This window comes from Dermochelys coriacea, chromosome 22 (assembly GCF_009764565.3).
Source record: "Dermochelys coriacea isolate rDerCor1 chromosome 22, rDerCor1.pri.v4, whole genome shotgun sequence".
Taxonomy (NCBI): Eukaryota; Metazoa; Chordata; order Testudines; family Dermochelyidae; genus Dermochelys; species Dermochelys coriacea.
In genome coordinates, this window is record NC_050089.1 from 14,870,962 (window position 1) to 14,898,773 (window position 27,812).

The 27,812-nt window shown below is 43.0% G+C and overlaps 1 protein-coding gene and 1 long non-coding RNA gene across 2 annotated transcripts in view; one reads left to right on the forward strand and one right to left on the reverse strand.

Moving 5' to 3' along the window:
• Positions 1–27,812, reverse strand: part of DRD2 (dopamine receptor D2) — a 73,779-nt gene that overhangs the window by 44,464 nt on the left and 1,503 nt on the right. The window lies entirely within an intron of this gene.
• On the forward strand, positions 708–27,456 carry LOC119846795. Its single transcript, XR_005289993.1, has 3 exons — positions 708–958; positions 22,925–23,025; positions 25,735–27,456. It is a non-coding gene; the product is annotated as an uncharacterized LOC119846795 (long non-coding RNA).

Genomic DNA, 27,812 nt, shown 5'->3' on the forward strand with positions numbered 1-27,812 from the left:
CTGGTGTCATCAAGGCAAATGGGCTACTTCAAATATTGCAAAGTACAGGAGAGGGAATATTGTCTCGTTGGTGCAGCAAAGGGGCTGGGAGCTAGAACTCTGGGGGTCTGCTCCCAGCTCTGAGACTGACTCATAGTGTAACACTGGGCAAGGGACTTGACCTCCTGTGTCTCACTTTCCCTATTTGTACAATGGGGGTAACAGTGTTGATCTCGCTCTCGCTCTCAGTGGTACTGCATGGCTGAATCCATTCATTTCCTAGCACTTTCAGATGCTCAGGTGACTTTTGGGAGTTTGACACGAGATCTGTTGGATTTAAAGGCGCAGATCTACAGTTGAATGTTAAGCTGTCGCCTCCCCCCCCCCCCCAAGAAATTGGTCAGGTACAAGACAATCTCACAAATTAAAGGTGAGGTTTTTCAAAAGTGATTAGTTATTTTGGGTGCCTCGATGTTTGGGTGCCCAACTTGAGACGTCTTAATGGTGCCTGATTTTCAATGCTCACCACTTCCTATGGGGTCTCAAGTTGGACCCCCCAAATCACGAGTCACTTTTGAAAATCTTGGGTATATTGGCAAATCCCTATAGAACAGACCTATAACAAGGTGGCCTGCTCCTTTAAGGGCCAGGTAACCTGGGGCCAGACAACCCTGCTGTGGGTGGGGTGGTCAGGTGTTCTTTATAAAGGGCTGAGACAGAAGGGCTACAAGAGGGAGATGAGCTGCTCTAGTAGGAGATTGAGGGCAAGGTAAGGCTGGGCTGGAGATGGTCGAGGCCGCACTCAGAGAGGCAAGGGGAAAAGCCAAGGTGGGCAGAGAAGCTGCTTTCATGAGCCTTTGTGGAGGCTTGGGCCTGATAGTGAATCCAAACTGGGAAAGTTGAGAGACCCCACCTCACTCAGGGGTGAAGCCAGCCTGGCTAGGCAGTGCTGCAACAAGGCCTCTTTGCTTTCCTTAAGGTAAGACAAAGCCAAATCTGATTGATTAAATAAAGTAAGTGATCAAAATAGCAAAACATTTGCAAATATCAAGCTCACCTGTGAACAATGGGGTATTTTGCGTTCCTCTGAGCTTTGTGTGCTTTGCTCATTCAGAGAACAATTTGTATGACAAACCTTGTAAATTTGTTGTGTATGGGTCCTTAATAGCTGATCATTCAAAAGGTGCTTGTCTGACAGTCCTATCAATGCAGCTTGATGGCTCTACAAATGTCTTCTTGAAAACTGTCAAAGTGTCACAAATTAATTAAATGTTAGCTTAAGTGACTCAGTGTGAAGAGGAAAAATCAGTGCTAAATGCAGTAATATCACTTTTTCTATTCTCCATTGCCCTTTGATAATGCAAAACTACCTTAGAGAAGGCAGAAACTTCTCAACAAAATTCCCTAAATCTGTAAAACAATTCTCTGACAATGACTTACTGTTTGCAGGCATCCTCTCACTGCAGGCCTTCGGGTGACTTTAATGGGTTTTGGAACAGGCTCAGGAAGGCCAAACAGCCATTTGAAAATATAATGTAGCCATTGACATTAAGGGCTAGTTTGTCATTTTTGGCCCAACCTGAGCAATCCTGATGCCACTGCAGGATACACTAAGAGCAGAGCCCTGGGGAGCGTGACTCAAAGGTACAATTCCCTGCCTGCTTGCTCAACGGGGAGTAACAATTTGCTGCTGGTACACAGACGTTGCCTGCATGGGCTCAGACACTTTGTCTAGTGTGAATGTGGGTGGAGTCAAAGTTCCACCTGTTCCCTGCCATTTCCAGGGGGCAGAGTGGACAGTGCCTGCTTCCTACTATAGGCCTGGACCCAAGGATTAAGTGTATTGTACAAGGGCATTACTCTCCTTATCTCCTTTGCTTGGGCGTGTATCTAGCGAGACCTAGTCTAGCCCAGTGGTTCTCAAACTGAGGGTTGTGACCTGCTTTTAATGGGGTCACCGGGGCTAGCATTAGAGTTGCTGGGCCTGAAGCCAAAGTCTGAGCCCTGCTGCCCAGGGTGGTGGGGCTCAGGCTTTGGCTTCAGGCCTGGGTGGCAAGGCTCAGGTTATTCCCCCCTGCCTGCCCAGGGCTGCAGTCCTTGAGCTTTGGGTTCAGCCTCCCCCCAGGGCAGTTGTTTGGGTTTTAGCCCTTCTTCCCGGGGTTGTGTAGTAATTTGTGTCCCCAGAAGGGGGTTGCAGCGCAATGAAGCTTGAGAACTGCTGGTTCTAGCCCCATGACTTCCTAAAGAGCTAAAAGATTCTAATTTGCAAATATACTATAGGGTGTAATTTGTGTGTGTCGTATCTTTTTTTGCTTTGAAAGGGTAGATTTTTATGAAAAGTTACCCAAGTGGTGGTTTATTTTCATTTTCCTTCCTGGCCTGTTATGGAAGTTGGGAAAGAGAACAGGTCAGCACTTGATTGCACAATGCCTCCCATGGTGTGATGGCCATGGTACCTTGAACTTGACCTTTATTTTAACTTCAGAAAGGAATCCTGAAAATGTGCTCTTGACTCCCAAGAAGGGAGGGAGATTTGCATTGTTATTACTTTGCAAAGAGAAAATACTCCTCAGCGTCTCACAGAAAATCACACTGCTTTATGGTAAAGCATGACTGTTCATAAAATGGCCAGCGATAAGGAAGGGTTTTGCTAATCAGCCAGCCGAGTCACCACCTGTGAAGGTTCTTGTACATGAAACAACACAGCTGAGGAGTGAGAGGAACCAAACTTGTTTAGTCTCTAAACTATCAATTTATTCTCATCTCACCTGCCTGCAGGTGGGAATTGAGGGCACTTTGATAAATGGGCTGAAAGGTTCTCTCTTGCTTTTCAGTGTGACTTCTGTAAATGCCTCTGTGCCCTTTGCAAAAATTGTGTTTTTACAGCAATAATGATGATAATTAATAATAAAAAGCAGCTCTTTATTTCAGAATTCCCTGGAGCATCATAGTTGGGGATCAATTTATTTAGCAGTGTAGAGTGATGTCCATCACCCTGGAGCCTGGAGGCTTTACATGCATTATTGACAAAAAAAATATTGACTAGCTGCTCATTCACTGAGTACTGGCCATCCTTTGCATGGAATGATGCAGGGGGCTTGTGGAAAAAACAGTAGGTGATCATGTAACTAAGGACTTGTATCATAATGCACACATGAGGGATAACTTAAGGGTGCATGGGCAACCTTAATATTGGCATTTCCTAACTTCTGAAGGCTTGATTTGTAAACTTAATAATTAATGTAGTTTGAACCTATATTTCTATAGGTTTCAGAGTAGCATCGTGTTAATCTCTATTCGCAAAAAGAAAAGGAGGACTTGTGGCACCTTAGAGACTAACAAATTTATTTGAGCATAAGTTTTCGTGAGCTACAGATCACTTCATCGGATGCATTCAGTCTATAGACACTATACCTGAATAGACATTGGAGGAATTCTTTCCCCAGACCTGAAGAAGAGCTCTGTGTGACTCAAAAGCTTGTCTCTCTCATCAACAGAAGTGGGTCCAATAAAAGATATTACCTCGTCTCTCTAATCGGGGGATTCTGACAGCATAATGTTAAGCATGGGAGTGATGACATGTCCATTTTGAATCACTGATAAAAATTGCTATAAGGAATGTTTTTATTTTTATTGCTGATAAATAGTGTTTCAACAGGACAAAGAAGCACTTTGACAAATGCACCAAAAGGTTTTCTAAGTTGCCTGCATTTCCTTTATGAAAGCAGTGAAATGACAGTAACTGGAGAACAAACTAAGTGCAGTTGGCTAGCCAGAGCACTTTGTTACAGGAGATGTTACAAGGGGGGAAAAAAACCAACAATCCAATTACAGCTCCAACCCTCTTTGTGCCTGGCAGCTCATCATTAACTTTGTGCCTGGGTTTGAATGGTATTGCCAACATCAGAGGCCTCAAAATAATAAGATGGTCTAGTGGTTAAAGTAATGGACTGAGACTCAGGATTGATAGTGGCCAAAAAAATTCTGTTAAAACCATTTTTAATGGAGAACTAAGTTTAACAATTTTTGTAGGAAGTGTCTACTTCCTTTGACATTTTTGATTTTTTTTCCCCCATCAGAAAACTGAAAACCTCACATTTTCATCTTAAAACAGATTTGTCCTCCACCCCCATTTTTGAATTTTTTTTGCCCCTATGTTTATTGCTTTCTTGGTCTCTGCAAAGCAGAAAGGTTTTGGATTTTTCAAAGCCTGGGCAATAGCCTCAGTGTTAACTGAGGCCTCTACGTGCTACCGTCATGCAAATCATAATCATGCTGTACAGTGGTGCAACTAACTGCCACAGACTTTTGCTGACCCAGTTCCCACACCTTTGCTATATTCAATAGAGCCAGCCAATGTTTGACTATTGCTTTAAAAGCACTATACATAACTCGGCAATGTTATGTCCATGATACTGGAATTAGAGTAGATAGGGCACATCTTCAGGATAGTGGGGCTTCAGCAGGGAATATTTGCATGAGCGTGACACCTTTAAGTCAGGTAATGTTGTGAATGAAGCTTCTTGAGCATACACTGGATTCTAAACTTCTGCTCAGTTGAGTGTATATTGAAGCAGCAGCGATAAAGACGTTACCTAGTTCTGAGTGACTGCATATGTAACACCGACAGACCCCGATCATCGGTGGGCAGGATTGAACCAGGGACCTCTAGAGCTTTGTGCATGAGCCACTACTGCATGAACTAAAAGCCAACTGGCTCTTAGCTGAGGCTGTAGAGTAGACTCCTTTTAATCTCTAAGTGGTTTTGGTGCCACTAGATGGGACACAACACCACACCCAAGAGGTGTGTGGGTTACACATCGATGGTGGTTGCAGAGGTATAAAGAGATTAACCATTAGAGAGACAAGTGCACACCCACAGGTTTGGGAAGTACAGTTCAGCTTGCTTGTTAGAAGAACTAGCACTGCACACCAAGGTCTATAGCAAGAGGCACAGCAGTGGGCCTTTATGTTAAGGCAGCTCTCAAAGTTTATCAGAAACTGCCAGTTACATTAGAATCCCCACTGGAGTTTTGTACATTCTTGATTAAATACCAGACAAGTAGAGAGGCCAGCTCCTACAATTCTGCTATTCTCAGCAGCTCCCCGTAAGCTCCTTGTAAATATTTAAGCAGTATATTTGATTACTGGGAAAGGCACAAGATTAGCAATTTAGCACTGGAATGTGTAAGTTGCCCAGCCATTTGCTGCATGAACATTTAGCACTGCAGGCCATGGTATTACATGCATACTTCCAAATTGGTAGTGGCAAACAGAGCACTATATATGTGCTGAATGTGTTTTCATGTATGAACATCCTAGAGCACAGAACAGTCTCTAATAGTGCTGCATCTGAGGATGACTGAAGATTTGGCAGGGTTTATTTTTAATGCAGAAGGCAACTCAGAACTGTAGTGTGTAGGAGTTAGTTGGTATCCCTTTAAATAGCTTGGAAGCCCTGTACAGGGCCTTTTTGTTTTCACTTGCTGTAGCCACCGGACCCCTGCCAGAGCAGCAGTGAATGCACCCAGGTAGGAGGACTTGTATATGTTAGTAAATGAGGTGGAAGCCATCTGTATCTGCAGTTTCTGTATATTCCTAATGTTGAGTAGAGAGCATCATTCAATGCCCCACCTTCAGCATCTCTGCAAATGAAGGACTTTCATCTCCGCTGGGCCTGCCTTTGCTAGTCTACAAACTTTCCAGCTAACTGATAACTCATCTACATTCTTCTTTTCTTAATAACCAAAGCCCTCTTCCTGGTTTAAAAAAACTGGATCTGTTGGCAATGCCAGTATTACTGCTCTAATTAAATTTGTGGCAAACAAACCTGCTGTCTCGCTGGTAAATGTATATTCACAGCAAAACATTTCATCTTCCAGGCAAGATGCTAGTGAAAGTCTGAGTCATGAAACATTCATTAGACAGATACCTAGAGCTTCCCAGCCACACAGAGGGCTGACCCCCTGATATCTCATTAGGCAACATGTAGCATGAAATCCAGGCAAAGATCTAGTAAGATACAGGTGTGCATTCTCACTCTTATCCAAATAAGGTCTTGAATCTGGTCTGACTTGTCTTTGGTCTAGTAGGAGGCATTGCTGTTCTTGTTCACAAGCTCCTGTTTTTGTGGATGTTTATCCCTTTCTTTCCCATTTTTTGTCTTTCAAAATGACAAACTTTTAAGATTGCCCACTTTCAGGCACTTCCTCCTGATGCGAATTTTAAAGAAAACCACCTGCTAAATCCTTAGATGGAACTCAGAGCAGACTGAGGAAGGGTAGGGAGAGGGATGTGGATTGCAATGAACCAAAACCAAAGACTTTCACATAAATCACTGGAAAGTTCCACAAAACTCTCACAGCCAGTTGCCATTTTGTCAATAGGCAGCACATGAGTGAGGTACACCGGCTGGAATCCCACCCTTCCCCACAGAAAGTCAGCAGCTGCGTGGGATACAGGCAGGCTAATCGCTATATACAGATGTTACTGACTCAAGCCTGCTCTCGGACTTCAGTGTGGTGATTCTGGTTGATTATTCATGGCTTACTCAGCCGTGGGTCCAGCCACTGACACATCTGTTTGCTGGAAACATTCAGTTGACAGGCCGTCTCAGTGATGCGGCTCTAGAGTCCTACCCGAACATAAGCCATGGTGGAGGCTGCAGCTGTGTTCTCAGAACAGCCCTGCCTCCCTTTCCTAAGATACTTCTCATGTGCAACGTTAGTCAGCGAGCATGTTTCCTCTGACTGCTGACACCCAGATGCACCCACATGGTTAATGACCGCAAGCCTCCCAGGACTCTTAGGGGAAGCTATTTAAAGATGGATTTACCTTGAAGGCATTTCTGCCTTGCAGAAGTAAATTCCTAAGCAATACTTACACACCGCAATACCACCCTGAATCACACCGCCTGTCACCTCTGAAAATGTAGACTGGTGCACTAGCTGGGAGAGACAGACAATTTTTGGGCCATTTGGAGAGGAAGGTTCTCCCCCCCCCCCTTCTCCTCCTCCAGCAGCATTGTAAGAAATGTGATGTAAAGGGAGAATAGACTCTGGAGAAGCATCCGGGCTCTGACCTCCCAACCCCCAGGCATCTAGCAGGGCCAAGAAGATGAGTGATAGATATGTTTATTGCTTGAATAATTTATGCTGTGAATTCCTGAAGTACAGCATTAGCCTGAGAGGAGAGATTCTAGTGGCTTCCCATCTGTTTTCCCAGGGTGAGAATAAGGGCATTGTTTACAGGCACTGACAAGGGAGAGGAGACAAGGTCAACAGGGGAACAAATGGAGGGGAGGAAGGATCCAGTCTTGAGTCAGGATCAGGTACAGCAACCCCATGAGGATATCAGGGTTGCCACAAACTGTAAGAACAAGGATGTGGGGGGCTGGTTCCTCACTATCGCTCCATATACTTCAGTTCATCAGCTGAGGGGATGGCCCTCTATGAGCCTAGGATAAATATTAATGCACCAGTGCTGCGGTCACAGATGCCAAGATCCCACCCAATCTGGCTCAGCATTTGATACTTCAGTATTGGCAGGTAAAATGCTGGCCAGGCATAGCCCTAGTTCCATAGTGACCTTCAATAAACCAGTGGCTAACCAAGCACTGGGTAGCGGTGGGAGCAAAGAGCACAAAATCCAGGAGCTGTTTTGTTTAACTGTGGGGAGCATGTAAACTTTAAACAGCTCTAAGCACTGACTGTATCTCTAAAGGAAGTTGTTTTCCCAGCCCCTTTTAACTATACTTAAATCCATTTATTATTCATGTATTTGGTTTACTGCCTGCATCTATCTATCTATCATATTTTTCCCATCACCACAGGATTTGGGCCCTTTGTCAGTCCAGGTACAAGTACAAGATATTTTAACTCCAAGGATCTCTGGCCCCTGGTCAGTAATGTGCTGCATGCCATTGGGGCTCTGCCTTGAGTCTAATTGGATATGCTTGCTAGAAAGTGTGGTGCATGTTCCCCAGGTCTGTTATATGAAGCACCAAGCATTATACCTGTAAATGCTCAGAACTGCTATTAAAACTGTCTTGGGCTTGGAACATCCTCCCCCCTCCCCGCTCATGGGCCTTTGTGTCACTCTTTTAATGATTCTTTTTGCTGGTGCCACAATATTTTCTACTTGCAGCAGTTCATTTCTTGATAATTGCACTGTTCAGAGCTCGCTGCGTTAATTTGGTAACATGAATCACATCTTCCTGGTGGAAGTCTAGGGAGAGGTTAGGGCACAGAAAACCAGAGTGAGTAGAAACAGAACAGCACTAATCTCCTCTCTGGACTCTCCTTGTGGGGAAGGGAGAAATTTCAAATCTCAAGAACTCCTGCAGGATGGGGAGATCCGACCAATGGTTGGCAGTTGAATTGAGATGAAGTTAGTGTGGAAATAAGGTGTACATTTTTAACAGTGAGGTTAATTATTGAAACAATTTGCCAGGGGTTATGGTGGATTCTCTATCACTGACAACTTAAAAATCAAGACTGGATTTTTTTTGTCTTTTCCTAAAATTCTGGTCTGTTCAAACAGGAATTAGTTTGGGGCAGGTCTCTGGCCCTGGGTTGTACAGGAGATCAAACTAGATGCTCACAACAGTCCCTTCTGGCCTTGGACTTTGTGAATCTAAGACAACCATTCTTTCTTCCTCCCTCCCCCCCCATGTAGTTTTCAGGACTTCCAAAATGACATCTTGTCCCAACCCATAAATCACTAAACCTGTATTTTAACTCCCTTCCATTGAGGAAACCTGAGAAGTGTACAGAAAGTCCTTGCAGACTTGGAACAGCAGCGTGGCTGTGTGAGTCACTCTTTCCCCTTCAGAGCAAGGTGACTTTTCTATGAGCCCACACCTGGGTGATCCATGAAATCCGCAGTTTTGGGTGTTAATCAATATAGTTTCCACCAGCAAATTTCCCTTTCAAATGAACAGCATGTCACTCACTACCCACCTGCCTTTCAGAAAGACAGAGGATTTGGCTCCTGCCTGACAGCTGGGAGAGACACCTATTCATCCTTTCTCTGAAAGAATATGTGGGGATGGGGGTGCTTCACTCTTTGAGCATTAGACAGTGGGGATTAAGAACTTTCTTTTTGATGCAGCTCTCCTGAATACGTTGGCTCGGGGTGTGGCTACATTGTGGACAGACTTGCGCCTCCCAGCCTGGGTAGACTTGTGCTAGCAGGGCTCAGGCTATCATGCCACTAATCACAGTGCAGATGGTGCAGCTTGAGCTCAAGCCCACCTGACCCCTCCCCTCCTAGGCTGGAGAGCTTGAGCTGCAATGCCAGCAGTGAAGGGTTAAGGAGAATGGAGGAGTCCAGTTAGCCCCACCCCACTATTATCTGCAGCCAATGTTAAGCCTGGAGGGGGAATAAAAGGAGTCAGCCGGATTCACTTCAGTTCAGGGCTGATTGGCCAGGAAGGATGGAGAGTTGTCTCCGCCTGAAAAGAGCTTTGCTTGTGGAGTTCAGGAGAGACTGGCTTGCTAATCAGAGCAGCAGGAGGAGCAGTTAGACCCCAGGGAGCCAGGGATGTTTGTGAATCAAGCTGGAAGGAAAATGGCAAGGACACCCCAAGGGAAGGCTGGGGGTGGCCAGTATTGAACTGGGTTTGCTTCTTGGTTTTAGAGCACTTTGGGTCTAAAGCTCTCCAACCACCTTCTTCCCCCGCCTCCCGAAAAGGAGGGGACTGAAGGGGCAATTAGCCAGTGAGCTGGAGTCCGCTTCAGTGGACCACTGGACGGAGACTTCCTCCCCGCAGGGAGATCCAGAGTCGCAGCAGGGCACCTGGAAGGTCCACAAGAGGATACTGCTTCAGCCACCCCATACAGATATTAGACTTCATGCTTCAGGGTTTAAAACAATCTCTAATCTTTAGAGACCAGGATGAAGCCTAATTGGGAGGGAGGGTGCAGATTATCCCATAGCTGCTACAGCTTTTTTTGAAACATCTGGTGCTGGCCACTATCCAAGATGGGATACTGATCTAGATGAACCTTGGTTCTGATCCAGTTGGGTAATTCCTATGGGCTTATGTCCCATGTTGTCCAAAGATCCAGTTGTTCCTTAGCACTATTGTACATTGCCCATGCACTGGATTCCATGTGACCAGAACTGAGCCATTAATTTATTAAATGAATTTAACCTCCTTTTGTTTGAAATATCCTTGAGCTATTTAAAAGTTCTGGAATTTATTTGAGTTTATCCACTGAATAATTTCTGCAATGTTTGATCTGTACTAGTTTTTTTTCGGTGGTTGTGTTAATTCAAATATTTGACATCCCCCCCTCCCTCCATCCCCCTCGTTTAGCTGGTTGTGGAGCTGGTTGAAATTTAAAGAATTGTGTCCTCAAAACAGTTGGGGGTGAGAATGGGGGGGGGGAATTTAAAGATTTCTTTTTCTTTAATTCTCCTTCCCCAACACTTTTTTCTATCAGATCTTGTCTGTAGATTGTTCATTCTAAATATTTGATACCCAACATTGAGCCATATTGCTTAATTTGATGGGATATATAGTGTTGCTTCTGTTCTCTGATTGGATAAGTATGTCTTTTAGACTCAAGCTTCATCTTGTTTTGTCCAGCAGCCAGCACAGTGTGTCCTGACCGTGACTTTCTCTGCTAGGTTCTGCTGTAATAAAAAAAATGAATCTTCAGATTTAGAAGTTCAAATATTTGCTCTCACTTATAACATCTGTTGTTCATTTAAAATCTGATCATTCTGTGAACATTCCCGCCAGTAAACTCATTTTCTAAACTATTTGCCAAACAGCTAAGCCAAGGGGATGTGAAGCAAGTTAATGTTTGTTTGTGTGAATACATGTGAAAATGTTTTGGAAGGTTTTGCCCAGAACCCCACATGACTAATGTTTGCTGTGAAGCCTCTTTTAATAAATCCTTTCTGGTCTGATTTATGGAGTGTCAATCAATCAGATTTGTCTGCTTTAGGCTGGCTGCTAGTTCCTTGCATTTGAAACTAAAAGTAAACATTACATGACCCAGTGCTTTGTCCTCTCAAGATGAGCAAGGAAAAAATGCTGACATAGAGTAGGTAAGTAGCAATTCCCCCCTCACCTCATGCAGATCTGCTATTAAGCCCTGATTTCTAATGTTCTTGGATAATCATTGTTTCCACTTAGCTCTGCCACTGCACCTTCATCCTGGACTTGCAATGTCCTCATCCTGTTCTACACATGTCTAGCCATAGAAATGTAGGGCTGGAAGGGACCTCAAGACGTCCTCTCATCAATGCGTCCATGCAGTGGCAGCACTGAGTGAGTAAACCTGTTATGTAAATAGACATATGTCCATTGTTTACCAGCTAAGATCTGGCTCATTTGTTCCTATGCAGTTCTCAGACTCTGCAGTCCTGCATTCTTGATTTGTAGCTTCAATTGCTGGAAATTTTAATGATCTGACCAGCCATGGGCTGCAGTGTCAGTAGCGTATCCTTATTCTCAAAGAAAACACTTACACAGGTGCTGAACTCACACTCTTGCTGAGTTCCCACCATGGACTTGCCTGGCCATAGTGTATCATGGGAGATGCGGAGACAAAGGCAGCTGAACGAGACACCCTGGCAGCATTTTCTTAACTGAAATTTTGAAAGTTTTCAACTGAAAGATGAAAACATTTTGGTTTTGGGGAGGAATGTCAGGTTTGTTGATGGCAAAACTGACATTTTCTGCAGAAGGAGGACACTCTTCCAGAAACATTTAGTTTGGTCAAAAACCCAATTCCCCCCCCTCCCCACCCCAAAAGCTGTTGGTTATCCTAGTGCACCAATGTCTTGACATTACTTCTGGAACGGGGTGTGGCCCTGCTTGGAGTATGCACTGTCTGTCTAAGGTACTTATCTGCCCCCCTCACAGTCATGAATGGTATTTATCCGCTGAGCTCTCCTCATGGTAGGGAAGGGCTATTCCCCCATTCTACTGCTCACAGAGACTTGCCCATGGTTGAACAGGAAGGTTGGGGTAGAGCACAGATTTGTGCCGAATTCTAGGCTAGTGCTTGAACCCCTGGGCTGTTCTTCCTCTGTTCACTTTATTCATCTCATGGAGGGGACCAGCCTAACCCATTCCACAGCATATCTCTCTCATCCTGCTGTGGTACAAGAGAAGGTCTTCTCCAGTAGAATTGATACCAGGCCTGCCTTCTCCCCACTGAAGTCATTGATGTTTTGATCTGGCCCTTAAGCATGTGAAGCAGAAATATATATGTATTTGAATCTCAGTCAGGCATTCAATAGACTGCTGCTTACAGTGAAACTGGCTGGAGAATGCAGGGAGGGAGCATAGACTAGTCATTAGCAGGGTGCAGTGTTATATAGCATATCATAGCTCTCGCTATTGGGACCCATATTATTTAGTGTTGCCATTAGCAATCTGAGCCTGGTGTAAATTCAACAGAGATCCATTTCTGACAACATCCAACTGCAGAGGCTGGGGAATGAAAATGCACATGCAATGCAGTGCAAAAGTACAGAGCAATGAACTCGCACTCACTTCCATTCTGCAACCTGGGAGAGATCTTCCCCATCTGAATATACAGCAGGGAGGCAGCCTGTGAAGCAATGAGGCATCCAGTAGCAGAGTTAGTGCGAGATGCGATGTGACAGGACGTTGCCATGTTAGATCACATAATTCCACAGAGCATGGCCCCTGTGTGACTCATCAAGGCTGCAACAAAACCCTCATTAAGAAAGTGAATTGAGAAGGCAGAGAGCTTCCCACCTGTCCACCCTGGCCCCCCACGCCCACAATATTCCAGGTCAGTAGCAGTCTATCTATTCCCCTGGCTTACTTCACAGTTGTGTTCTGAGGGCCATTGGTTATGAAGGCACATCCAGTTGATAGCAGGGGAGGAAAAGCAGCTGGGAGCTAATCCAGCCACTGTTTTGGAATGGGATTTTCCAAGAAGACCCAGGTAGTTAGGCACCTAACTTTCATTGACTTCCAAGGGGACTTCGGCACACATTGTTTTAGGCTCTTTGAAAATGCCAGCCTTGAACTCTCTATTCCATACACTGAGAGTGTAAAATTGGACTCTTGTTCCTTAGAATCCATCTGCTCCTGCTACTCGTTCCCCATTCAGACTCATTACCCTTTGTTGGTGACACGATAGTTATCTCCAGCACAACCACTCCCATCTGCTGCTTGCTAGGGTGGCACAAATAAATAAACAGAAAAGCCCTGCTATATACTACTGGTTTTCTACTGGTTTTTTCCACATGGTTGCAAACGCACCTTACCTCCTCCCAAGCTAAGATGGAGTGAGAGCTCTGCAGTGTCTGTGCTATCTTGTGGCTGTCCCATTCAGTGCTTCCGTCTCCAGATGACTGCATCAACTCTCAGTCTGGCTCATTAGGATCTGGCAGTCCAATTATAGTACCTGTGCAGACTGAACCTAACAGTCCATTTCCAGGATCCCAGCCTATTGCCTAAGGCCCTCAGGCAGCACAGAGCAACTGCTTCAGGCTGATACTTCCATGGGGAAAAGTAGACTCTTGTGAATCTGAAAACTAGCTGGCCTTTTGGAGCAAAGGCTTTTTGTAACACAGATGTGTCACAGTGACCCTCCATCATCTGCACAAGATCAAACAGGCAGCGCTTTTTAATCTGGACTGGAAGTTAACAGAGGCAACATTTCTATAGTTTCAAATAAATCTCATTTGCACTAACCATTTGGGGCAAAATCCTGCTCCCAGGGATGCTGGAGTGGAAATTGGACCTGTCTGAAAAGGAGAACAAGGATTTATCCCTAAAGGTCTCTCTCAAACCCTGAAAGTCCAAATGGAAGTAATGCTGAGGCTAAAAAGCCACCATAATACTCTGTTCTTACCTCTGTTTTACCTAAGCAGAGCAGAAACATGAATGGGGCTGTCTTGTATTGCATGCTATTGGCCCAATCCTTAATACAAGCAAAATGCCCAGTGAGCACTATTCCATCTACTGTGTGCTGAGTACTGACAGGAAAGGACTCCATGCTTGGAAAACTTAAACTGGCTTTTGATGAAGAGAACTATTTGTACAGTGCAGCAACTGCAGCTCCACTTGGAGCAATGTGCATGCAGACTGATGCCTGGTGCCTTCTCCAAACTCTTACCACAATCTGGCTCTCCATGGAACAAGCTCAACAGTATCTAAAACTATTCCGTAAGCCAGATAAAAGCCTGGAGACAGACTAACAATCAGTCTCTATAAGTGCATCCATTCAGACAAAGAGTGACTCCATCCATTGTCTAAACCACAGTTGATACATTGCCCTTCCACGAGGTATTTTTCCACTTCCTTGCAACCTGGCACTTCCAAATTTCATTTGGTACTAGAAGCTGATATACTATATGTTCTTGCTGTATTTTTCTCCTGGAGCTCTTACTAAAAGCCTGCTCTTGTAAGATTTCCAGACCCTGCAGATTGGAGAAGAATCTGACATGATCCTTCTGTTTTGGGCCATCAGCTAATTTTTCCCTTAAAGATGATCGGACACTTATGAAGAATTTAGGAAACGTCCTCTTTAGAGACAGCTTTGCTCTGCCATGTTTCCATTAGCTTTCTAGATTTCTTGACTCCTGGGGTTGTTTTAATTTTGGGGACCTATATGTGGAAACAAGTAATCTGATTGCTACTTATTGCCACAGATCACTCTGACATCCCAGTTACTATGGGGATAAATGTAAATAACTAGTTCACCTTTATGGATGATTAAGGTGAAGTTGGCTCAAGTTCTGACCTTTTGGAACTGATTTCAGCATGTCCTGTGAATATTTGCACCTGAGTACCAGTACATGCCAGAAAAGGAAATAGCAGATCTCATTTGCAGATCTGGCACATCTCTAGCATGGATAAGAGCCAGTGCAAACATTTGGATGAACAGAGCCTGCCAGGCTGGAAGCCAAAGGGTTAAACTAGTTATGGAAATGATGCCTTCCTCCTCCTTGCTAGTGGTGATAGGTCAGAAAACACTGGGACAAATTCTCTGCAGGTGTAACTATGCAGAAACCCATTGAAGTGCACCCAGTCACACCAGCAGAGATTACTGCCCCAAATTGGGCCCAGACAATAGAAGTACACCAGTCATTTGCAATCAGGACAGGTGAAATCCAGCTGTTTGACAATTAAACTATCAGTTGCTGAAGGCCATGTTTTCTAAATCAGACTAAGGCCAGGTCTACACTACAGACTTGTACTGGTATAATTGTATTGCTCAGGGGTGTGAAAAATCCACACCACTGAATGACGTAGTTACACCGACTTGGCCCCCTGTGTAGACAGCACTCTGTGAACAGGAGAGCTTCTCCCATCAATATAGCTACCACCATTTGGGGAAGTGGATGAACTATGCTGATGGGGAGTAGCTCCCTGGACAATGTCAATGTCCAGGATTTTTGCAGAGCAGATGCTGCAGCTCAGAGAGAGCCCCGATTGGTCCATTCCCTTGCATCTGCAGCTGCCAGATCCCGCTGGCACTGGTAAGGGGGGCCCTCGGGGGTGCTGACTGGCTGGCACTGGGTCCTCAGCCCAGCTACCCTGCCACTCTGACAAGGATTGACACTGCCCCCCACCTCCCAGTGAGTACCCCTGCTGCAGGTACATCCCTCCCCATACCTCCTCTGGCAGTGTCCTCTTTTGGGGACCCTGTAATGTGGTAACCCTACTGTCAGTGCAGGAGTGTGTTCACTTAGGCACCACAGCAGCAGAGGTGCGCTGATGCAGTGTTTTTAAGTGTAGACCTGCTGTGTAGACAGAGTGGAATGGCAACGTGGGGGGAGGGAAGTAGTAAGATTTCTAGTTACGCTTTATAACCTAGACTAGTGGATGTATTTGGCTTCACCTGACCTGTAGGAAAGGGTCTGTTAAATGAAAGGGGGAAAGATTTACTCAAACCAAATAACTTAAGCTCTTGGAAACCATGTCTCCTGTAACTCATTCATCTGGGATCGGCTACTGTGGGTTTTGTGATGTGCATGAAAATGGGGGTTGGGAGAGAAATGAACCAAATAGTTTTCTGAGCATGTGATTCAGTTTGCCTTTGGGTTCCGCTCTTCTTTGAGTGGAGCCCTAGGGCATGAGAGAGCAGGCAGCTTTGAAAATGGAAACTCCTGGTGGTCTGAGAGAAAAATGTAGAGAGGAGGAGTGGCTTGCAGCAAGCATGTGACAGAGCAATGCCAGGCAATCAGCCTCACTGCATAATCTGTTGCCATTGCTACATTTCTAAACTGTTTTGTTCTTCCTTACTTGCTAGTCCCAGCAAAGCTAGTTGCAGTCTGTTTGTCCGTCTGTTTCCTTTCCTATCCCAAACTAACTGAGATCTCAGTCACACTAATTGCTTATCTTTTGTCTTGTCTTGATTTGCTTTCTGCTTTGTGAGATTAAGCAGCAATTAGAGGAGGTGGGTGTTTGGGCAAGTTCTCCTGGAAAAGGGTAACTACAGAGAAATGCTCCTGCCTATGTGGAGAGCAGGGTGACCTCAAATACAAACAGAATTTAGGCTTGTGTGAATCCAGGCAGTCGCTGTGGTGATTGTAAAGGGCAGCAAGTAGCCCATAATGACAGGCTGGTAGGAACTCCCCATTTTGAGAATCATGGCGGACACCCTAGCAATGCTGTTTGCTCCCTATTTCCTTGAAATATCTGTTGCTTCTCCCATTACTGCAAATCACATAATGCTAGCAATACTAACAAAGCCCTTAGACATGGGAAAGGTTATTCCAGCCATATGTATTCAAATAAAGTTCAATTTGTCAATGCCTTGCAAAGCAGATCAGCTTCAAAGCACAGGAGTTCTGCCGCAGCACTGAAGAGCCATTAGAAGCAATGGCTGGGTCATGGATCTCGCTACTGTAGCAATAGATCCAGCTAACTGTATTGGGATGAAATTGACCTTGTGCAGGGAGGCAGAAAACAGTTGGTTTAAGTCAGATTTAAATGCTGCCCAGGCTTTGTGCTGATCCTCTCCACAGGGGTGAATGAACACTTGGTCTGTTGGACTGCTAAGGTTTTGTTTTAAAGTATTAAAAAAAAAAAAAAAAAAGCTCTATACAGACTTACTGGAATCCAAATGCAAAGAAGTAAGAAATGTACACATGCCAAATTCTGTGAAATGTCTGTCAATTTGTTACTAGGGTTGACATTGCCTGGCTCCTGGGACGTCGTTGTGCTAGATGCTATGTAAAAGCATAAAAGACAGTCCCTGCTCCCAAGAGCTTACAGTCTCAATCAGAGGTGCCCAGCCTACGGCCCACAGGCCACACGCAGCCCACAGAGCATTTCATAGGGCCCACAGCCTGCTTAACACAATAGACTAATGGCTGATCCATTAGTGCTTTGTTGTCGGGTTTACATCATTTTAGTTTAGTTGTTTACTGTTTGTTTTTTCCTGTATTCTATAATTCTAATGCACATTTTATGCACTGTTTTCTTATTCTTAAAAAAAGAAAAGAGTACTTGTGGCACCTTAGAGACTAACAAATTTATTAGAGCATAAGCTTTCGTGAGCTACAGCTCACTTCATCGGATGCATCCGATGAAGTGAGCTGTAGCTCACGAAAGCTTATGCTCTAATAAATTTGTTAGTCTCTAAGGTGCCACAAGTACTCCTTTTCTTTTTGCGAATACAGACTAACACGGCTGCTACTCTGAAACCTTTATTTTTAAAATAGACAATATTGTACATAGACTGTTTATTTCTAAATACATAAAAACAGTATCTGTTTGGCCCACACAAGGTTGTGCTTGGGTTTATGTGGCCCTCCTGTGTAATAAGGTTGGACACCACTGGTCTAAATAGACAACAGCAGATCAACATTAAAGTGGTGAACAGGACTCAGGTGTCCTGAAGTCCCATCCAGTGCAGTCTCCATGAACTGTGCTGTCTCTGCAGTTATCACTGGTAGTGAGGTGAATATTTCACAAACAATGATTTATGAACACTTTTTTTTAAACTCGCTGAGTTTTGTTCACATGAGGTCATATTATTTGTGTGTATTTAGAAGATTGCCAGGCATTTTTTTAAAATGTCCACATCCTGGAAGCTGTACAATTTATAGCACAAAATATTTGTCATGACAGTTCACTATTACATATTTGTTCTTCTATTCTAAAACTTTCACTCATCCTATCAGGGAGCAGAAAGAATGCCCTATGACACCGATGACCCGTCACAAGATGGATAGCAAATGCTGAATGTCTGAAGCAAACAGTTGTAAACAAACCCTAGGCTGAAAACTATTAATCAAACACCTTCATCACATAATCATCAAAATTGTTTTACAAATGCTGTATAGGCTCAGTTCAGGGATGACTTGATAACCACCAAAAAGGCTACATTAATCAGGTCTGAGCCAAGGCTCAGAGATAGGAGATTCCTCTGACTTCCATGGGCATTGCATCAGACCCTATTTCTCCACCCACTTTCAGTAGTGGAAATCGGGGAGTTACTCCAATCGCCTCAGTACAATTACATTGGTGTAAACCCACTCTCAGTGAGAGGCTCACTAGGACTCGAAGAATATTATGACCTAGCGGATAGAGTCCTAGACTGAGCACTAGGAGTGTGGGGTTCTAATCCTTACTGTGACCTAGGGACAAGTCAATTTGTCCCTCCTGTTTCCTTTGTCTGTCAGGTCTATTTAGAGTATAAGCTCTTAAAGGCAGGGACTGTCTCATAGTATGTGTTACAATGGGGCCCTGATCTCAGTTAGGGGCACTATAATAATATCCATAATGAATATTATTTATAACTATAATAGTTGGGACTGGCTCTAGTATGAAATATGTATTATTCCCTTATCCATTTTATTACAAAAACTCATTAACAGAGCTCTATATATTCATGAATGTTTCCATCCCATTATGTTTGGGAGCATATAATCTTTCAGATTCAAATGCCATAAAGACCCAGTAATGTTTTTAATTATTGAATGCTGGGTATGAGTAATTGGGGGGGGGGGGGGAAATAAGGCAGAAATGAACCACTGATGCCCTGACCATGCTGTCGTCTTTGGCTGTTTTATTCATCACCCTCATAAATGAGGAATAAATGTGGCCCAGTTTGCTATTTGCTGAGGTGACTCCAGCATAGAAGCCCAAACCTAAACATTGGGGGGACACTGGTAAATTACTAAGCTTCAAGCAGGAGACCTTTATGTTCTCTCAGAGCTGATGAGAAAGTAGATTAAAGGAGTGTGGTAAAAACATGTTCCTCTTCACACACCTTATTACACTCCTGGCTCCCTGCAGCTTCCTGTTGGAGCTCACAGTCCTGACAAATAAACACGATATGGCAGTTCCCAGGATTTGACTTTTGCAGTGAAATATATCTGATAGCTGCAGGAACTGTCTCATGATCTTCTAACTTTACATACAGCTATTTAACACTGTAAAAGTACTGGTGAGTTTCCTAGAGTGTAACGCTTCCTTAGTCTGGAAAATGTTTAAACAAGGGTTTATAGTGGGAGGGCAAAATTTTTTGACAAAAATTTACACAATGAGCCAGATTCCCAATTTGGTGTAAATCTGCCTAGCTCCATTAACTCCACTGGACTATTCAGCCCTTGGTGTCTGAGACCTCCAGTAATGGGGTCAGTTGTGGATACTTATCCCACTAATATCTGGAGTGAATCTCCATACAATGTCATATGTAGGACCAAAATGACACAAGGTGGGAGTAACTTGGACCTACTTAACCTAAAGGTTAACATTTTTATATGTGATTAACCAAACAGTCACAAAGTTCCCCACATATCCTGTTTAGCTGCCATGGTTCACAGGCTCCAGACTGATTTTTGTGTGAGCACATCAGTTGTACTCCCCTCAAGCCTTTCTATTTGTTTTGGCCCCAGGGGCTTTCCATATATATATTTGTTCTGATGAAGCTTGGGACATCTGTCCCATGTCACATCCATTGCAGAGATGGATATCCTAACAGCAAGTAAAGCTACCACTCTTACATTTAATGAAGGTAACAAGGACAGGATTGGAGCTTGGCAATGTCCATTGATTGTGCTGTGGGTAATACTCAATAGTTTTGTTTGAATCAGTGAAGCAATTGGAGAATGACATTCTTCTCCGCATCTGTATGTGTAGAATCTTAATTGGCAGTGGGAAGAGCTGTCTGCAGATATGTAAACAATATCTCCAGGATACAAAGAATAAGGAAATCACAGATAAATGAGAGCCCCACATGTGCAAATGCTCTTTTACCTGTAATGATCACTCATCAGTGTGGCATGGGCTACATTTTTCCACAACCGATATATCTTGCAAGTGGAAATGGACAGTGTTGTATTCTAAAAAAAGTTTTGCTTTTTCCTGCAGAAAATGATGGAAACCAAAAATCTTCAGCAGAAAATTCTTGACTTTTTGGTGACAGGTTGGAAACCAGAAAACCAATTCATCCAGGGATGAAAACTGAAAAATGTCACCCCCAAAAAGAATTTGGTTGAAACTTTTTTGGGGAAGGGGGTCTCAGTTTTCTATTGAAATATGAAAATTTTTTTGAGGGAAGCAGAAACTTTCCTTGAAAATTTTCATTTAGCTAAAAGCCAGTTTTCCATGGGGAAAAAATGTTTTGACAGAATTTCAAACAGCCTGAGTAGTTGCAACACTTCAGGAACAACATTATAATCAAGAGTTTGAAAACTGCCTTTGGAAATAAGACTCCTCTAATGTACCAGATGTGCCCCATAGGGATGTGTCCTCCTTTGACAAGGACAGTCAAAGCCTCTTAACTGGCGCACATCCTGCTGGAAACAGACATGCCAAATGAACAATCATTGCGACTCTCAGGGGGCTGCTTTACACTCAGCAATTTAAAACAATTTGTGAAATTGGAGAAATATAAAGGATAGACTATGAAGCAACGTTTTAAAGAACATGACAGTGAAGTGAAGAATAGCTCATTTAGCAACCATCCAGAGCTGGGAAAATACCTGATGTGAATGAAACCTACAAAGCTTGGGCCAGATCCTCATCTCATTTAAAAGGGGCCAATCTTTATTGAAGTCAGTGCAACTACACTGATTTACACTTGCTGAGAATCTGGCCCCACATCTCTAAGGGCTTAGTCCAACATTCAGTGAAGCCAAGGGGAATCTTTCCATTAAATAACTTTATCTCTACCAGTTACATCTATCCGCATGCTAGCATTACCACAACAAATAGTTTTAAAATACTATTTTAAAACTATTTTGTGAGCCTTTGGATCACGGATAGTGCTTTTACTCATGTCTTCACAGCAGCTAGGGCAATGGGTACTTAATAGTTGACCTGTGCCCCTCTGTGCAACTGTAAATAAATACTACTACTTTAAGAAACTGTTGTTTGTTCACATTGCAATAGGCCTAGGCACTTCAGTCTTGTACCAGGATCCCATGGTGCTAGGTGCTTTACAAACAACAAAATAATGTAATACTAATAGTTTTCAGAACTCCTCCTTAATGTGGGGATTTTGGTGTTGACTTTTTGATTTCCTTAATTAAAAAGCTTTAATTATTCCTATCCATATGTAATTCAGAAACTGTAAATAAGGCACTTGCATGTTCATTTGGTGTCATTGTGAGCTGAAGTATTTTTGTACAGTTGCAAACACATTTTGCAAGCTTCCTTAACTCCAGAGAGAATACAAATGATTCAGCTGGATGCTTGTATCACAGGAAAAAGTGAGGACTTTTGCTGTTTAACAGCATGACTGATTTTAAATGGGGGACAGGAATGGTGCCGTTACCACTGTTTCTTTAAATTTAACCATAATTTGTATAATTTTCATAGGTCAACATTTTCAAGCTTGGATGTCTAAAATTAGGCTCCTAACTCTACATTTAGGCACGCAAATAAAAGTGGCCCATTTCAGAATGGCGTAGGACATCTGTAGCTCCCACTAATAGCAATGAGATTTGTGAGAACTCATTACTCCTCAAAATTGGGTCACTTTTATTTAGGCCCCTAAATAGGGAGTGAGGGATCCAGGTCTGAGAACATCAGAAAGTGGTCAAGGCACTAATCTACAACATGGGACACCTAGCTTCAGTTCCCTGCTCCACTATAGGTTTTCTGTGTGTCCTTGGGTAAGTTACTTACCCTCTCTGTGCCCCAGTTTCCTATCTTTACAATGGGAATAACAGTACTTTGCCACAATAAGTACCTTAAAGACTTGAGGTGCTCAGATACTGCAGTAATAGAGGCCAGATGAGTTCTCAAGACAAACAATCTTAAATTGATACATTCTGATAAGGAATCCCATGTATTTTTGGGGTGAATAAACAGTGCACAATGGTAATTTAGATGGTGTGATATGAGTTAGTAAATGTGACTTGAGTGATTCTAGATCTCAGTTCTAGCATTCAAGGGAATGTGAACACATTAACACTACTTAGTTGTTAAGAATTCAATTTTGTAACACTGACAGATGCACTGCAACCTCTCTGTATAATTTATTTTGATTACACATCCATGGTATTAGCACTTGGTCTCTAAAAATGTGTATTTTATTTTACTGCATATCTTTCAATGAAAAATACTTCCAACATTTGAAACCTGTAAAGCAGCAGTATCTGCAGTTGTAGGACTGAGGTTTGGGATAAACGAAACCACACACAACAGATGAGGAGCTATGAATCAAAATTAATTTTGGTTACAAAGCCCAGACACTCACAATGCATTTCACTTATTCAGCTAACTTTGGACTGCATCCTGATAAGCTGTCATGAAACAGTTTTACACAGATTCAGCAGGTTAATTTAAAGCCACTGGGAACTTAAAATGTGACTCAAGTCATGATTACTCTGGACTACCTGTAGGGCTTAACATTGTGTCTTATTGACTGGCTTTGTTGCTGCTTTTTTTTTCTTTTTTTTTTGTCCAAATACTGCATAACACACACAGCTGCATTTACATTTTCTGAATGGACTAATCATGTCTCTCTCTTTTGATAAGGAACATGTTGCCACCCACATGGAAAGCATCAAAGAAGAGTAAACCAGAAATAAAACCATTCCAGGGGGATAGAGAAAAATACCCATGAAGATAATTGTGAGGTATGTACAAGCAGATAAGTAACAGATCACTCAGGCACATCTTCAAAGAAATAATGAAGCTAAAAATATGCACATGAGGGACAGCAAGAGAAAACATGATTGATGTGGAACAACTGAAAGAAGTTAATACGTATTAGCAACCATTTTAGATTGAATATAGGTTGGTTTTGTAACAGTGTAAGGAGTGATGCCTTTGATAAGACTTAAACAGTTGCCTTCTCCTTTAGAATCTAGTTAGCAGCATGCTGGAGAGTCAAATTAATCAAGCTTATTTGTGTGTTACTGAAGAATTAGCCAGAACAACTGTGGATGCTAAAAGCTTTTCCATGTAAGTTTCAGTGCATGGGAGAATCAGACCCCAGTCAAATCTCTCCAGTGCAGCTCCTAATTCTCCAAACTCTGTCTTGAATTTGTTTAGAATCCAGTGTACTGCTTCCCTTCCCTTATCCTGTCATCTTAAACTTGTTTAAATGTCTGTTGCACAAAAAGTGAGAAACTGATATCACTTACAGATTTTGTAACACTATAAGAAATCAATGCACAGGGGCTGAAATTTACCCCTGTTCAGGGGGCCAATACAAGGTCAATGCACATTTCAGTCCCATTCCTACCTATAGGATAGTGCATAGAGAACTACTCATGCATTTGATGCGTGCATGCTTAAATGCTTTACTATATCAGGGCCCAAGTAAGCAGTGTTCATCCACTAAGTGTAAAATAACAAGGTAGCTTAGGTGAAGAGATGGGTCAGAGAGAAGGGTAGATGTAGCATTAGCATGTGCAGGATAAAGCAAGAACATGCTTTGGCAGTTATGCTGTACCAGGAAGCAAGGAGATCAGGCTTACCTGTATGTGCTAGTCTCTATTTCTGCAAAGTTTGTAAATGGGTTCCCATGTAGCTTAATATTCTAGTCTCTGTTCTGGAGATTTTTTTCTTTTTCCATAACTGGATGTTCTCTGTGTTGTGGAACCAATTATTTCAAGTTGGCTACAGTAAAGAGTTCCTATTAACAGTTTTGGATGCCAGTAGTACAGACTGAGGAAGCTTTGACATAAGTTAATCCATATCTCAGTGTATCTAGATCCTCCACTCAAAGGACCATCTGGGTTGTTATCTGAAGTAGAGAAACTGTTATTGGTCCAATAGGATTAAAGATTCTCCTTCCAATAGCATGAGGTTTCATGGCATGACCACCACACACGAATAAAATGTTGAAGAATCAAAATTGAGGCATCCAAGACTAGAACTGCTTTTGAGAGTAAGGTGTTGGTTGATTCTTAAATGGAAAGGGATTGAAAGATAGATTTCACTCCAAGCTGCCTCTGAAATCAGAGTATTACTCTCTTTAAAGGAAGGTTTGGGGTTTCATATATAAAATTGAGTAGGGAGGTGAGTCCCTTAGCTTCTTTCATAGGAAGGTGAAAGTTAAAGAAAACATGCTACACCTCCTGTAATTTTCCTATTATGTCCGCTTTATTAGCGAAAATAGAGGGTTTGATTTTTCTGTTGCTCTGCACCCTATTTCATCATTTACACCTATGCAAACTGAATGTTAAAATGCTGATTTGGTAGCATTTCACACCAATGGGTGATGGTCATTTGAATTATTTCCTTAATAAAACCTGTTTAGTACAGTAGTTTATACCTGTGATTGTGTTTGTGGTCACTGTCCTTGGTCTTTGTGTGGTCAAGGCGCCTCCCAATGTGAGAGAACCACTGAAGGTGGTTTTCACCCTGTTGAGCTTGAAACTGTAACAGGAGCTGAATCCCCACTGTGGCTTAACACAACTGCTCATTCAATTTAAAAAGAGGCTACACTTGGCTCAGGTGCAAACGGCTGGACAAGGTGCAGGGCAGCAGAGAATGAGACCACTAATGACTAAACTGACTCTGGATTGAGGGAGTTGAAGGGAGGGCCTAATTAGCTTGTAGTTGCTCAATAGTCATGATTTGGGCCCTACCAAATTACAGTCCATTTTGGTCAATTTCAGTCAAAGGATTTTTAGAATAGTAACTTTCATGATTTCAGTACAAAGGAGGTGTGTGTTTGGGGGGGAGGGGGTTGCATGGTGTGTGTGTGTGTGTGTGTGTGTGTGTGTGTGGCGGGGGGTGTGTGTACTTATTTCTTCGCTGCTGCTGGTGGTTGCGCTGCCTTCAGAGATGGGTGGCTAGAGAGTGGTGGCTGCTGGCTGAGAGCCCAGCTCTGAAGGCAGAGCTGCCGCCAGTAGCAGCACAGAAATAAGGATGGCCTGGTAGGGTATTGCCACCCTTACTTCTGTGCTGTTGCCTGCAGAGCTGGGCCTCAGTCAGCAGCTGCCACTCTCCAGCAACCCAGCTCTGAAGGCAGCAACACGGAAGTAAGGATCGCAATACCGTGACCCTCCTAAAATAACCTTGTGACCCCTCTGCAACTCCCTTTTGGGTCAGGACCCCCAGTTTGAGAAATGCTGGTCTCCCATGTGAAATCTGTATAGTATAGGGTAAAAGCACACAAGATCAGATTTCACAGTCCATGATGTGTTTTTCATGGCTGTGAATTTGGTAGGGTCCCAGTCATGATTCTTGTACTAACCATCCCGTGACAATGACGCACTGAAGCCAACTGCCAAATGAATTGTTGTCCTATTCAGATGTGAATTTAGGATTGTCTGATGTTACAGCAAAGATGGAAAGGCTTTGTTTAATTATTCTACCTGCTTCCTTCCTAGTGTATGAAGATTGAAGAGGAAGTAAGCTACAGTGCCTTTGTGATATCTCTGGGTATATGTGGAAGTTCATCTTTGCTCTAATGAGTTACTGGGCCAAATTATATACTGCTGTAACTCCATTCATTTCAATTGGTTCACTCCTGATTTACACTGGTGTAAATGAGAGACGTTTCAAGAATTTTGGACCTCTGGAAGCCACCTGTGCTGACAAATCACTGATTCCAAGAGACACCTTGGAAAGAACACTGGGAAATCCTGCTGCCTCTGCTCATAAAGGAGAAGCAGTTATAGAATTGCTCAGGGTTAGATTGTGGCTTTTGGCAAAGCCCTGCACAGAATTGCCTTACTGCAGGAGTAGCCCATGGAGGCGTTGACTGGGGCAACCCTCTCTGCCTCAGCTCCCCTCCTGCATTTTCCTAGGCACTAGTTGTTCATCACTGGTCTATAGCAGCAGCAGATTACATCTTCCTCTGGGTGGACTTGGCTACTCCAGCCAGTGACCAAAAAGCAGGAGTCGAAGCTCCACCCATCCCCTGCCCACTTGTCCCAGCCAGGAAGCAGTAAGTAGATGAGGATCCTGGCAAATGCATATGTACCTGGACCTGGGTAGCCCGTATAAGGGGGCCAGAGATCCTTATACCCTCTGACTGCTCTCTTTCACAGGCACCTAGGCCATGTCGCACAATCCTGCCTTCAACACTTACTTTGTAAATGACACTAAGGGGTAATGTGAATAAAATGTGAGCTGTTTGTTTCAGTAGTTGTTGTATATTGACCACCCTGTAAATGGTACTGAATATTAACCCAGAGTCACTTTTTTTATGGGGATTCGTGTGAATCTGTCTGAAGTATGAAGAAAACTCTTCTTCTTTTTAGAAGATACCAATGGTTTAAAAAATTCTAACTGTATCCAAGATCTTAAAACAACAGCTGAACATACAAAAGCAGCTGTGCATAAAGCCCCCATGTTTTTTAAGTGGTAACATGTTACCCTCATTGTGGAACAATAGCTAAGATCTTGCAGCAATCCTTACAGTAACAAAGGGGTGTCAGATTGTTCCATGAAGTATCTCACAAGATAATGTGGCATGTCATGCTGAAGCTATATTGTGCATATACACACAATGCATGTGGGCATATAGTCTGACATTTCAGATCATATTCAGACCTATCATGCACATGGGTATAATGACATGACCTATGCATTCTACGTGTGTGTGTATTATACACATATGGCACTTAGTGTGACATATCATGGAATTTTGTGATACATCACATAGGAAACTTAGACATGTTAACCTAGGTGTGAGTAGAAACAGAGATTGACTCAAATGAGAGGGATTCTGCCAAAACATAGACCAGTGTAATTCCAATGACTTTAACAGAGTTATTCTGCCTGATTTTCACCAGTGTAATAGTTTTTAATTCTCTAATCAATCTGTAGCTCATATATACCTTTCACTACATGGACAGTGCATGTGAAGGAGATTCACTTTGTTCATAAATGAACACAGGAGTAATTTAAGAAAAGTTTGCTTTAAGGTGACCAGTTTTTGATTAGGATATAGGTAAGGTGAAGAATGGAGATTCAGAGATAACAGAATTTCCAGAGACATGAAAATGAAGCAGACAGAATGGAAAAAGAATACACCCCAGAAATAAACTGATCAGATTTGGTTTAATGCTACTCAGAAACTGCTTATAGCACTTTCTTCTTTTAGGGAAAGAGCAGTAGCACCAATAGGTGGCCAACTTATTTTGAGTTGCTAGGAGCAACCCCTAAACATTTACTTTGGAAAGAATAAAAATATGTAATATAAGTCTGTGCATTAAGACCGTTGTGTGATTAAGGAATGACACTTAATCAAATGTATAGATGCTAAAAACATATTCAATGTCTTCTGCAGTGAACTACACCTGTAACCTGTGTTGGCAAGGGATAGTATCATTTCTTAGTTGGTTATTTGTAAATGATTAAACTTCACTTGCATGGACAGCAGAGCATAATCCACATCCTAACATACTGTTTGTACTTTTGCTCCATATCTTACATCTTGACTACCCTGACTGAGATTTAA